This window comes from Lepidochelys olivacea (genome assembly GCF_965140295.1).
Source record: "Lepidochelys olivacea isolate rLepOli2 genome assembly, chromosome: 1".
Lineage (NCBI taxonomy): Eukaryota > Metazoa > Chordata > Testudines > Cheloniidae > Lepidochelys > Lepidochelys olivacea.
In genome coordinates this window covers 141,005,734-141,019,255 of record NC_140411.1, presented here as the reverse complement: position 1 = coordinate 141,019,255, position 13,522 = coordinate 141,005,734, and the positions used below count along the sequence as shown (strand labels likewise).

The following is a 13,522-nucleotide window of genomic DNA, read 5'->3' as shown; positions in this document are numbered from 1 at the left end:
CATCCACTGCTTTCCCTTCATCCACAGTACCAGTCATCTCATCATAGAAGGCGATTAGATTAGTCAGGCATGACCTTCCCTTGGTGAATCCATGCTGACTGTTCCTGATCACTTTCCTCTCATGTAAGTGCTTCAGGATTGATTCTTTGAGGACCTGCTCCATGATTTTTCCGGGGACTGAGGTGAGGCTGACTGGCCTGTAGTTCCCAGGATCCTCCTTCTTCCCTTTTTTAAAGATTGGCACTATATTAGCCTTTTTCCGGTCATCTGGGACTTCCCCCGTTCGCCACGAGTTTTCAAAGATAATGACCAATGGCTCTGCAATCACAGCCGCCAATTCCTTCAGCACTCTCGGATGCAACTCGTCCGGCCCCATGGACTTGTGCACGTCCAGCTTTTCTAAATAGTCCCTAACCACCTCTTTCTCCACAGAGGGCTGGCCATCTATTCCCCATGTTGTGATGCCCAGCACAGCAGTGTGGGAGCTGACCTTGTTCGTGAAGACAGAGGCAAAAAAAGCATTGAGTACATTAGCTTTTTCCACATCCTCTGTCACTAGGTTGCCTCCCTCATTCAGTAAGGGGCCCACACTTTCCTTGGCTTTCTTCTTGTTGCCAACATACCTGAAGAAACCCTTCTTGTTACTCTTGACATCTCTTGCTAGCTGCAGCTCCAGGTGCGATTTGGCCCTCCTGATATCATTCCTACATGCCCGAGCAATATTTTTATACTCTTCCCTGGTCATTTGTCCAATCTTCCACTTCTTGTAAGCTTCTTTTTTGTATTTAAGATCAGCAAGGATTTCACCGTTCAGCCAAGCTGGTCGCCTGCCATATTTACTATTCTTTCGACACATCGGGATGGTTTGTCCCTGTAACCTCAACAGGGATTCCTTGAAATACAGCCAGCTCTCCTGGACTCCTTTCCCCTTCATGTTAGTCCCCCAGGGGATCCTACCCATCCGTTCCCTGAGGGAGTCGAAGTCTGCTTTCCTGAATCATATCAGAAGGTAGGCAGCAGCATGTTGCATATGTAACTCTAGAGAGTTTGGATTTGGGGACACCACAGAGGAAGGAGTTGCAATAATCCAGAGAAGGAAAGAATGATATGTGGAAGGATTTTTACAGAATTATCTGAAGAGATTTCTACAGGAAATCGTATGCAGGTGGTAACAGACCAACAGAAGCAGCAAAATCACAAAGTTTGAATTGAGAGACAGATGAGAGAGAGTTGCAACAGAGAATACTCTTCCAACCCAAAAGAAGCAGTGTGGTCTTTGACGTCTTTAACTAAAGGTGAGAATGAGCCACAACTTCATTTAGTCATGACAAGGGCCATGAAAAACACGTCAGACTGTGAAATCTGATCTTGTGTGCTTTTACCCTATACTATACAGATTTCACAGGGGAGACCACTGTTTCTCAAACTGGGGGTCCTGACCCAAAAGGGAGTTGTGGGGGGGGTCACAAGGTTATTTTAGCACAGTTGTGGTATTGCCACCCTTACTTCTGTGCTGCCTTCAGAGCTGGGCAACTGGAGAGCAGTGGCTGTTGGTTGGGTGCTCATTCTGAAGTCAGCACCCCACCAGCAGCAGCACAGAATTAAGGGGGTCAATATGATACCATGCCATCCTTACTTCTGGTGGTACTCTACCTTCAGAGTTGGGCTCCCAGCCAGCAGTCACAGCTCTCCAGCTGCCCAGCTCTGAAGGCAGTGCTGCCGCCACCAGCAGCGCAGCAGAGTAGCAGTACCGCACCCCCGCTACAATAATACAATAACTTTGCAAACCTCTCCCCCACCCCAAACTCCTTTTGGGGTCAGGATCTCTACAGTTACAACACCGGGAAATTTCAGATTTAAATAGCTGAAATCAAGAAAATTAAGATTTTTGAAATTCTTTGAGCACGAAATTGACCAAAATGGACTGAATTTGGTATGGCCCTAGTCATGAGTGTGAATAGAGAGGACTCTAAAGCTACCAACAAATTAAAATGTCAACATAAGAGTTGTAGATAAAAACAAAGACAAGAGGATGGAGCAAAAACTGATTTTTGAAAGAGCACAGGACAAAATTTTATTTCATGTAACACTATAGAAGTATCAGAGGTGAAGCCAGAGAGAAAGAAATCAACCAGCTTGGAAGGAACCAGAGTTGCCTACATAGTTATGGAGGCAGTCCAGGAAAAGTGTGTCCAAAGCATAGAAGGCTTCTTCAAGTGCAGGGGGAATGGTCATCAGAGAAGAACCATTTCAGGGAGTCATGAAGTTATCAAAGGGAAAGGAGTTGCTGATAATGGCAATAGCGTATGACAAAAAGGTGTCTTCTACGTGCCTACTTCATATTAGACTTTCACTTCATATAAACTTAAAATGATCTTCAATTAAGGATTACAGCAAAAGCCTATCTTTTCCTCTAAAGCCAGTATATGAGTGGGATTTTTTAAACACTATCACCGGGGCAGCTATCGATCAAAATAATTAAACAAAAGGCATGCATGAACTGGTTCACAATTTTTGTGGTGTGTTTAATTTAAATTTGTCTAGTTGTAGAAACAGAGCAGAGTCTAATTGGTATAGGGAAACTTGTCTTCATAAGAATCCCACCTCAACTGGAACCATTAAAAATAAGACAGTATGTGTTAGGTTTTTGCAACTTGGCAGCCAGAAAATTAATATAATTCATTCTATACATATTATATAGATCAGTGGTCCCCAAACTGTCAGGCACGACCACCTTGGGGGGCATATAAGAATGTTTGGGATGGGGAGGGAGCATGGCAGGGCCTAAGCCAGGCCCAACAGGGGTCAGAGAGGGAGTGCCACCCAGCCCCACGCTCCGCTCCGGCCCCAGCCCTGCCCCCAGTCCAGCTTGGACCCCAGCTGCAGACCTGCTCTTGTCCCCAGCCGCAGCTCCTGCCCCTGGCTCCTGACAGGAGGTGGGTGGGTGGGGGGAGGATTAGGTTCCATTACGGGTAAGGGGCGGGTGCAACAGAAAAAGTTTGGGGACCATTGGTATAGATATATGCTCACTCCAGTCAAAATCTATTGCAGTCATAGCGAGTAAAAGATTACTGTTTATGTTTCTCACATAAAATATTGATTGTCATTGCTAGGATTATATGTCCACTCCTTTACTTGCAACTTGTTTCACCTGAAGAAAATATCAAGCCTAAAAAAAGTTAAAAGCATTCTATATGAAACCAACCTATAAGCAAGTTAGCATAGGACATTTTCAAGTGTTCACTCTCTAAAAAAATTTCTAGTATAATTAAAAGTTCTGCAGATTCCTAAATCTTATTCCAGTGATTCATTTATAGCACCACAGTCACTTTGAAAACTAGTCAATTAAAAACACCCCACAAAAACAGTTTCAGGTGCTACTCGCCCACCTGCCAATTTTGTGGTTCCACAATATCCCTGCAAACTCTCCCTCTCCCCTGTTGCTATGCGCAAGGCCCACGAACAGGGGAAACTGACATGGGCCCCAATCCTGCAGACACAAAGCTGAGTAATGTAATAAGTTTAGTACTATACAGATGCATAGCTATTTGCCAGAATAGGCATTTATTAGATTACACAAAGTGATGTCAAAGGTACAAAGTGAAAAAGAGAACCACACATAAAAATGTTTTTGTTTGTATGTCATCTCTAATCTTAACTGTTGCTTAAAACAACAGTTAATTTTAAAAATCAGAAGTGTAATATTTGGGTTAAAGATGACCCTTTAAAGGAAGGCTAACCAAGATTTTCACTTTCTTCTATCGTTAGTACTTCAGGTAGGCAAAACAAAAACAAAAAAACTACCACACAACCAATAAAGGTGCTATATGGTATGAAACACATACCTGTCTTCAGAAAACTGTTCTCAGAAACCAGTGATTAATATGATCCAGTATAAGGATTAAGTTACAGCAAGATTAATAAGAATCCTTTGCAGTAGCTATACTGTTAACGCTACAATGACAGGATACCTTACAGCAAGTTTCTCTGATGTTTATATACTGTAAATACCTACTTTAAGAAGATAAAAGTGTTGTTTTGTGAAGACAAAAGGTTTTAGAGTTATGGAAAGAAGAATACCGTAACAGGAAATATCCTGATGTGTGAAGAGGTTCAAAAACAAAACAAAACAAAACAAGGGTACTTATAAGTTTGCCTTCTAAAGACAAACTCTACAGTTATATGAGCAGATCCTGAAACCCATACCCATACATGTAATTTCACTGAAGTCAATGGATCTAAGCATGCACATATGTAACAGCCATAGGACATCTCAGACATTAAAAAAAAATCCATCATCTCTTGACCTCTAACCTTAACAGTACAGAGCTTAACAGATCTTGCATTTTAAAATAAGATTTTAGTAAAATGACAGATATAGCCATCTTTATACCTTAAAGCTGCCTTTGAAAGGAAAGCTTGATGGTTTAGGGGATTGATAATAGGATATGGAAACTCTGACTTCGAGGTCCTGGTCACTGACTCAACAGCAGGCCAATAGTAGGATGACCAGATGTCCCGTTTTTTGGGACTTTTTCTTATATTGGCGTCTATTACCTCCCACCCCCATCCTGTTTTTTCACAGTTGTTATCTGGTCACCCTAGCCAATAGTAATAAAAAACTGTTACTATTTGACACGGTTTAGCCAGGCTGTTGGGTAAGTTCAATTCCTACATGACATATCTATTTCATATGTAAACCACCACCACAATTAGCATACTACAGGCAAATAAGGAACTGGTAGAGCGAACAAATCTTTCAAGGTCACAGCTGGTTGAGATACACTGCCGAGGCAGTGAACTGAAGTAAACATTGCAGTTATCTATGTATTCTGTGGATAAGTAGGACATCAATCCCCATGGCTGAGAAACTATTCATTTCACAAATGCTAAATTCAATTTAATTACACAATATACTTGGAAGATTTGCAAGTCATCGCATTTTAGACCAACATAGAACTTGTTTTGGATTACACAGTCCACTTTAAGATGTCAAACAATCACTTTGCATGTGTCAGGAAAATGAAGTGATATTTTGAATTAAAGTACAAATATAATTGGTTCACAAATAACCATGTCATTTGAGGAGATCAACCAAAGCAAATTTCTGAGGACAGTGAACTAGCTTTAAAAAAAAATTCTTTTGTAAATACACCAAATGATAATCATTTCTTCAACTTCTAGTATTTGTAAAAGCTCAGCAAATAGAAAACTGATTTTAAATATTGGTTGTTTTCGGTGAAAGAAAAAGCCAACTTTACTTAGCACTTATGGTCCAAACTTATCTTTTTTTTTTGTTTCAAATAGTTTCATGCAGAAATAGGTTCATGAATATCTGATTCTATGTAATCAGACAGTCACATTCCCCCTTCACTTAACACACTGCTTCATTCATTGGTGAACATTAACATCTGTATTTCTATAGTCATCTGTAAGATTAAGAAAAACAAAATAAGGGAGACAGTACTACTATTCACCAAAATACAGGAGCTCTCTCTAGCTAGCATATTAAAAAATTACTCACATTTCTTCTTAGGATTTATTCATCACTTTCACATAGTGCCAGCAAATTTTATCTGTGTGCCACCAATATCAAAGATGTTTTTCCTCCCCCCAAAAATACATTCACATCAGTGTTAGAGTAAGAGAGACAAGATGGGTGAGGTAATATATTTTATTATACAAAATTTCTGTTGGTGAGAGACACAAGCTTCCAAGCTCATCTTCGGGTCTGGGAGTTTCCAGAAGAGCTCTGTGTAAGCTCGAAAGTTAGTTTCTCTCATCAGAGATTTTGTCCAATAAAAGATCTCACTCACCTTGACTCTCTAATATCCGGAGACCGACATAGCTACAACTACATGCCATAGTGTTAAAATACGTCATTTATTTCAGTTTTCAAAGTACCATTGACTAAAGAGTTAATTTGAGACATCAAGGGGTAATTCCAACATTAGACAAACTGAATAGCACCAATTCAGAGTCACACTAGAGATTTGAAGCTAAGGTGGAAAACAAACACTAACATTCCCTACACTAACATTCCCTACAGGACTAAACTGGTAATAGGAATGCCCCACACTGCCTACAAAACATTTGCATTTTTGCCTTTTGAGAGAGAACCAAAACACTCCAATATTACATACAAAAATATTAATGGGACCCATCTATATAAAGAAGTTTATATCTAAGGATATTGTTGCTCCTTTTTTTTTATTGTTGACAAAGCAAAGGTTTAAATGAAGTCTCATAATTATGAAGTAAGGTATGTGTATAGATCTTGGTACATATAAAGCAGTACCCTTTTGTTGTAATTCCACAGCCCCCATATTCAGATTTTTATTTTGCTCTGAAATGTGTTTTGTGAATGCAAATATAACAGTACTGAAGCCCAAAAGTGGCTAGTTTATCCCTTGAAAATTCATGTAGATGTTACGGACTGTGTAGCCAGAAGACAAAGTATATGTAGAACATTTCTAAGGTATTAAGATAAAATTCTGTTGGGAGTGGATTTTTATTTTAAAATTTCTATTTTCCATTCTCTCAGCATTCAGTTAATCAAAATATTTAATAGTTTTCATGCAAATATATTCTTCATTTAACAAAAATACTTAAAACAATTTTAGTGAAGGAAAATTATATTGTATTATGAAATTTTGCAAAAGGATGGTTTGTGTCTAAAAGCTTATTATGATAGCAGATTGTCAACTCTAAGAAGTTAGATTTGTCAATATAATAGTTGAAATATTATGAATTAAATTGAATAGGCTCTGTAGGTAGAGCATTTTAGATCTATAGTTCTCATCATTTTTACTGTGTTATGTTTTAATTAACATGAAATTGATTCTTACCACTTTTAAAAAGGAAAATATTACCATGTTTCACATGTGCTGAAAAGTCTAGGTGGAAAGAGATTAAGCCATATAAGCTGCTGTAACAAAGACAGCAAGATTTGGCAGATAGAAAAGGTGGTATTACACTTAGAATATAGGACATGAAGTCAGAAATATGGACTATTCCCAGTTACTTCCACATACTTCCTGCATGTCTGTGCAAGTCACCTACCTTCTTTGTACCTTGGTTTCCTGATATGTAAAATCCAGATAACACCTACCTCACAGTGGTATTGTAAGGCTTAGCTCATGTTTAAACAATCCATTTGTAAGTATAGGGTTATAAGTAATAGCCAACATAGATTTGTCAAGAACAATTCATACCAAACCAATCTAATTTCCTTCTTTGAAAGGGTTACTGGCCTACTGGATAGGAGAGAAGTTATAGATGTGATGTATCTTAATTTTAGTAAGGCTTTTGGCAGTCCCACATGACCTTTTCTTAAGAAAATTAGGGAAATGTGATCTTGATGAAATTACTGTAACATGGGTATCACAGTTCAGGGCAACTGCACCTCTACTACCCCTCTGTGGTCCAATTGAAGGCATTCACTCTAGACTCTAGGGTCCTCAGCCATCATTTGTCTTGGGTAGAGAACCTCAACTCCCTTCCATCTTACGTGGGTTTTTCCAGGCTGCACAGTACCCAGCATATACTGTGAATTCCCCAGCAAGTCAGACTGCCTCAACAGGCCTGTTTTGCCTCTTCCACAAAGGCTTTAAACAGCATTATTGCCCACAAGTATGAGTTATCACACAGCTTTTCATAATCAAGCATATTTATTCTTAAGGTGAAAACATTACAGTGAAACCATACTAAAAACAATACAACAACCTACACACATGCAACTAGGCATACGAGTGATCACCCCCCTCCCAACGCCAACAAGGGCTCTGGCAAGTGATCCATCCTTCAAACCCCATCAAGAGTGTTACCTCCCCCCCCATGGTCACAAGTTGATAACAGCTGTTACCAAAGAACAAGGACACACAAGAATCTGAGAATCACTCCTTTATAGAGTTTGGGTCTTTGATCTGCAGATACATTAATAGGTGATCAGCCAATGGTCCCCTCCTCAGGGTAAAATTTAAAGGTTGGGTCTTTGCATAACTGAAGGAGGTAATTTGTATTCTCCCACCCACCCACCCACCCGAACACACGTATTTCCTAGGAATTCCACTTAACTTTTTCTGGTACATTATTTAAAATAGTCCTTTGAAGTTCATAACACTTCCCCAGGTTTACATTGGCCATGTCGCCTCCCCAGAAAAGTTACATAAGACCCCACAATAATACATAAAGTTTGCATTTTAATACAATGGACTCCAAAGATACTTAAATTTATTTCAGTAGTTTGTCCAGGATATTGCATGCATGGCCATATCTGTCACAGTGGGTGCAAAACTGGTGGAAAGATCATATTCAAATAGTAGTGCTTGATAGTTCGCTGTCAAACTGGGAGTGATGTATCTAGTGGGGTCCTATAGGGTTTCAATATTTTCATTGAAGACTTGGATAATGGAGTGGAGAATATGCTTATAAAATATGCATTTGATACCAAACTCAGATGGATTTCCACCACTTTAGAAGACAGGATTAGAATTCAAAATGACCTTGGAAAATGGGAGAATTTGTCTGAAATCAATGAGATAAATTTAATAAAGATAAATGAAAAGTACTATACTTAGGAAGAAAAAACCAAATGCACAAATACAAAATGGAGAATAACTGGCTAGACCGTAATACTACTGAAAAGTATCCAGCAGTTATAGTGGATCACAAATTGAATACGAGTCAACAAACTGATGCAATTGAGAAAAAGGCTAGCCTTCTGGGATGTATTAACAGGAATGTCATATGCAAGACATTGGAGGAAATTGTCCGGCTCTGTTTAGCACGTGTGAGGCCTCAGCTGGAGTACTGTGTCCAGTTCTGTGTGCCACTCTTTCAGAAATATGTGTACAAATTGGAAAGTCCACAGGAAAGTAACAAAAATGATAAAAGGTTTTTAAAAAGCTGTGAGAACAGGCTTAAAAACTGGACAAGTTTAGTATTGAAAAAGGCTGAGGGAGGACCAAATAATAATCTTCAGAGAGGATAAGGGATGTTATAAAGAGGACTGTGATCAATTTTTCCTTCATGTCCACTGAAGGCAAGACAAGAAATAATCTGCTTAAACCACAGCCAGGGAGATTCAGCTTACATAGTAGGAAAAACTTTCTAACTATAAGGATAGTTAAACACTGGAATAGGCATCCAAGGCAAGTTGTGGAATACCCATCACTGGAGATTTTGAAGAACAAGTTAGAAAAATGCCTGTCAGGAATTGTCTAGATAAACTTGATCTTGCCTCAGGAGCAGGGGGCTGGACTAGATGACCTCTTGAGGTCCCTTACAACCATACATTTCCATGATTCTCTGCTTGCTCATAACGCACCTTGAAATCCTCATATGGAAGGTGTTATTAGAAATGAAAGACATTGTTATTTTTAAATGGTGAAATGAGAGGATGAGCTGGCCTATCTTCCCAGCACAAACTTCTCCCAAGGTGTCCTTTTATTTCTTTACTTTGGGGGGGGGGGGAGGGAGAGGGGGCTAAGATATAACCCTGGGAAACTTGTATAGCTAATATAAAAAAAATGGGGGGGGGGCTTTTTGGCCCAATTGGGTAAATGAGAGAGATGACAGTCCTTCATGAAGGATGCTCTGCTTCTAGATCTCCAGTATTCAATACAGTAACTGTTCAGAAAAGTTTCACAGATAATCCCAACTACCATAGCAGAGGGTGAGAAAAAAGTGGTCTCTGAGATAGCCAGAACCCATGTCATAGTGTTTGAGCAACAACTTCAATTCCACCAAGAAAAACTGATAGATACTGAAGTCTGAGAGCAGTGCGTAATATGCTTCAGAGAGAAGCACTGGCACTGAAGTATCTGAACCATTTTCAAGGGTATCCCTATGTAGACAGCATCTCAACTAAATTTTTTTTTTAACCAGAGTTGAACTGTTCTTTATCTGACTAGACTCTTTTGTAGCTGGCAATTTTTTTTTTATTTTACTTTGTACTTGAAGCTTTGATTCTCCTCCCACTCACTCTACTCCATGCATTAACAGAAAAAGCCACTGCTACTGTCATACCACATGAGTGCTACAGATAAATACATCATTGCTCCAGTGGTAGAATCTGACATGCTAGCTCAAAAATCTGCAAAGCTCTCTCATGAAGCAGTGTATGTTCAGTAAGTTGTATAGTCAATGTAGTGAACAGACGCAGTAGTAGTGACTTTGCTAACCATCAAGATTTATGGAAATGAATACTCCTTGATGACTTACTGTTAGGATTACACAGCATCACAGTACATACTTTTTAGTATTTACATAATAAGATATAAAAAGGAGTACTTGTGGCACCTTAGAGACTAACCAATTTATTTGAGCATAATGCATCCGATGAACTGAGCTGTAGCTCATGAAAGCTTATGCTCAAATAAATTGGTTAGTCTAAGGTGCCACAAGTCCTCCTTTTCTTTTTGTGAATATAGACTAACACAGCTGCTACTCTGAAACCTGTCATAATAAGATATGAAAGTATTTTCTTCTGAGTTACAAGGAAATATAGTCATTCTAGTTTAAAACTAACTACTAAAATAACATTTTAAATGTATCAAAACAAATTTTGAATATTTCAATTAAGCTGAAGATGAAAAATATACAATTCTTGTACAATATTATATGCAATACGAACAGCATTATAAGACTAACTGTTCTTACAGTAAGGTCAAACAAAAGTGACCTGAAAAATTTCCTGTTTGAGACAACAATGTTCTAAAAACCTTGAAGAATTAATACTTCAGGATTATTTTTAAAAATGTTACACAATCAGAAAAGATTCCCTCACAGAACAACTTGCCAAGAGCGCAGGTGATGAGTTTCTATTCATTGCCAAAATGAATGAAATGCAAAAAAAAAATTTTTTTTGATTTTTTAAATGTTCAATTTAAAGTAATATAAAGGTATTAGTAATGTAAGCTACTATACCCTAAAATATTTTCCCAGGGGGTTTTAAACAAAAACAGATTCCATATAAAGTCTTCCATCCCATCTTTAAAATTCTCCTATTTTCATCAGTTTAACTTGACCTTTAACATCACTTTAACATGCAATCTGACTATTGATTTTGGAAACTCACAAGGCTATCACGTTCCCTTCCCCCTCTCATTTTAATAGTTTCTCTGATTAAAAGTCTCAAATTATTTTAAGCCATAAAGGGGCTAAATTATAACAGAAAAAAATGTAAGTTTCTTATAAAATGTACTTGCTTTGAATGGAAGCACAAAGCACCACTGTAACAGACATTTAATTTGAAAACTAGACTGCTTTGGTATTCAGGTAATATGTATACTGAAACTTAAAAAAAAATGGCTGTTTATTTTGGTTTTTAGGCAAATCCAAAATACACTGTGGAATGTAAATTCAATCATATTATGTTTAATTATGGAGGAAAAAAATAAATTACAATGTTTCACACAATCAATAAGGAGAAGCAGGATTTACGGACGTGGGCTACTCGAAAATCAAGCACTGTAGCCAAGACACCATTACTACAATGGGTACAATAGAACACAGTCATTCACTTTCAGCATGAGCTTCAGGTGCTCAGCACATTTTCATTTTTTTTATTTTTATATCAGGCCATTATCTGTATTATCCTAGGACCTAGGAGCCCAATTCATGAACAAGGACTCCATAGTGCAAAGTGCTGTACAAACAAAAAACAAAAACAATTTATTTGAATATTTTGCCCTTAATTACTGCATAACCTGATGGCTTAGGCCTCTCAGTCTCCATGGAAAGCTTTCACTTGCCAGTACAAAGTAAACACATTGATTTTTTTCTCCAAATCCTATTCTGTATTGTACTGTATTCACTCACAATCTGATCTGTGGCGCAACAAAGCTTTCACTTAGGAAAAAAAAAAAAGATTAAGTTTAGCATCCATAAGGGATAGAAGTTAATCTTCCAAATGTGAATGTAGACCATGTAGTATTGTCTTTCCGAGTCTACAGAGAACCCTAACAATCCTGATGTTGCTCATAGCTTTCCCCAAGCAGCAGCTGGAAGAAATTCACTGATTCTTGTCAGTTTCACGACAGCAGTTTCTTACTACTGCTTGGGAAAGCTACCTGCCGCATCACCGGTAGGCAATGAAGCTATGCAGACAAGAGGAGGATCCAAAACCAGAGGCTGGCGAAGTAGTTAAGCAGCAGCACCACCCACACATCCTCCACAGAGAAGCCAAAAACCAGGAATTAAAAAGGTAGCGCAACCCCCTCCCTTCCAGCCTTCAACAGGCTCTGAAGGGCAGGTTAGAAGCGTGAGCCATAAGCGTCCCACTCAGAACATCCCTCTCCCTTGCAGCTGTCCAGGACCGGGGTGGGGGCAAAGGAAATCCATATTTAATTGCACATCCACCAGCCAGAGGCAGATATGAAAGATGGAGGCTTGGAGCAGAGGCAAAGGACAGCCCCACCGCGATCGGGATCCCAGCGCCTTCCCCCTTCCCCGCAGCCGACACTGGGGAAGGGTTTTCTCCCCGCCTGGGGGGGGGGGCGGGGGGCTGCGCCTGATGCTCCCCGCGCCACTTCTCCGCCCGCATCGCTCCCGGGTCGCCCCCCGCCTAGGAGCAAGTGGCCCCTTTCCCTTGCCGGGGGAAGCCACAAACCCACCCCGAGCGACGGCGCGGAGGGTTTCCGAGGCAGCCGCCAGCACCGACCCGTCCCAGCCGGGGAAGCCCGGGCGGCAGGGAGGAGCCCTGAACCCGACAGATCCCTGCGACCGCCGCCCCCCAATTACCCTCGGCCCGAAGCACCTCAACGGCAAGCGGGAGCCCGACACACGCTCGCCCCGGCGCCGCGGGGAAACCTGCCCCAGCCCGCCCCGCAGCTCAGGGGCCGCTCACTGCCCGGGGCGGGGGAGCCCAGCCGCGGCCGCCGGGCCGTTGCCGGGCAGGTGACAGGTGGGGGTGGGGCTGGGGCTCCCCCTGGCCGCGCGGGCCCGGCACTCACCCGGCTCCGGCGGCTGCTGGGCTGCGGCTCCGCCGCTGTTTTCGTTACCCCGGGCAGCGCTCACCACCCCCTTCCACCGCCAGCCCGCTCCGCTCTCAGCCTAGCCCGCTGCCCGCCTCGCCTCGCCCCGCCCGCGCCGACTGCATTGACACCGGCCCCCACCAATGGGAGAGAGCGAGCCCGCGGGCAGAAAGCCACGCCCCCCACCGCGCGGCCAATACGAGCTGCCTATTCCTCCGCGCGGGCGGGGCTGGGGGGGGCCTCACCCTCTCCCTCCGTCCGCTCTCCTACCTCGACCCCGCCCACCGCGTGGACAAGCTCGGTTGACTCTGCAGTTCCCGAGCAACCAGAGCCGGGGTGCGGGCGGCTGGCTGACAGCTGGAGCCTGGGGCGGGGGGAGGGTCCGAGCCGGAGCCGGAGCGGGAGGGGGAGGAGCAGCGGCGGGGGTCGTGACAGGAAGGAGGCGGCAGCAGCAGCAGCGAGGGGGCCGGGGAGGAGATCCTGATCGCGGAGCGGGGGGAGCAGCTGCTGTCAAATGCATGCAACATGCGGCATCCCTGTGACAC

At 41.7% G+C, this 13,522-nt stretch overlaps 1 protein-coding gene across 2 annotated transcripts in view; it reads right to left on the bottom strand.

The window, feature by feature from the left end:
- The window catches only part of CDKL5 (cyclin dependent kinase like 5), a 208,359-nt gene extending 195,312 nt beyond the window's left edge, over positions 1 to 13,047 (bottom strand). For both annotated transcript variants that reach the window (XM_084650302.1, XM_084650303.1), the window contains exon 1: positions 12,957 to 13,047. The gene's annotated coding sequence lies outside the window, so the exon portion shown is untranslated. The remainder of the gene's footprint in view (positions 1 to 12,956) is intronic.
- Positions 13,048 to 13,522: the final 475 nt, after the last annotated feature.